This window comes from Arachis duranensis, chromosome 7, assembly GCF_000817695.3.
Source record: "Arachis duranensis cultivar V14167 chromosome 7, aradu.V14167.gnm2.J7QH, whole genome shotgun sequence".
Taxonomy (NCBI): domain Eukaryota; kingdom Viridiplantae; phylum Streptophyta; class Magnoliopsida; order Fabales; family Fabaceae; genus Arachis; species Arachis duranensis.
In genome coordinates, this window is record NC_029778.3 from 67,557,771 (window position 1) to 67,558,378 (window position 608).

A 608-nucleotide genomic window follows, 5' to 3' on the forward strand; every position below is an offset into this window, starting at 1 on the left:
TTTTTACAAATTGCTGACACAGTATATGATAAAGAGGTGGATCAGGATGTCTACAGACTATTATTGTTTCCATTTGCTGTAAAAGATCAAGCTAAAAGGTGGTAATAACCAACCTACAGCAAGCATAAAGACATGGAAACAGTTGTCAGACAAATTCCTGAATCATTTTTACCCTCCAAAGAGGATGACACAGCTAAGGCTGGACATCCAAGGCTTTAAGCAAGAGGATAATGAATCCCTTTATAATGCCTGGGAGAGGTTTAGAGGTATGCTAAGGAAATGTCCCTCTGAAATGTTTTCAGAGTGGGTACAGTTAGACATTTTCTACTATGGGCTTACAGAAAAAGCTCAGATGTCTTTAGACCACTCAGCTGGTGGATCTATACACATGAGGAAGACAATTGAAGAAGCTCAAGAGCTTATAGACACTGTTGCTAGAAACCAATATTTATACTCTAGCAATGAGTTCTCTCCAAAAGAAGAGGTCATGGCAGTAGTCACTGACCCTAATCCTCAAGAACAGATAACAGAGCTTAATCAACAATTGCTCCTGATGACAGAACAGTTAGCAGACTTTAAAGAGATGCTCCATGAAACTAAAGTTGCTA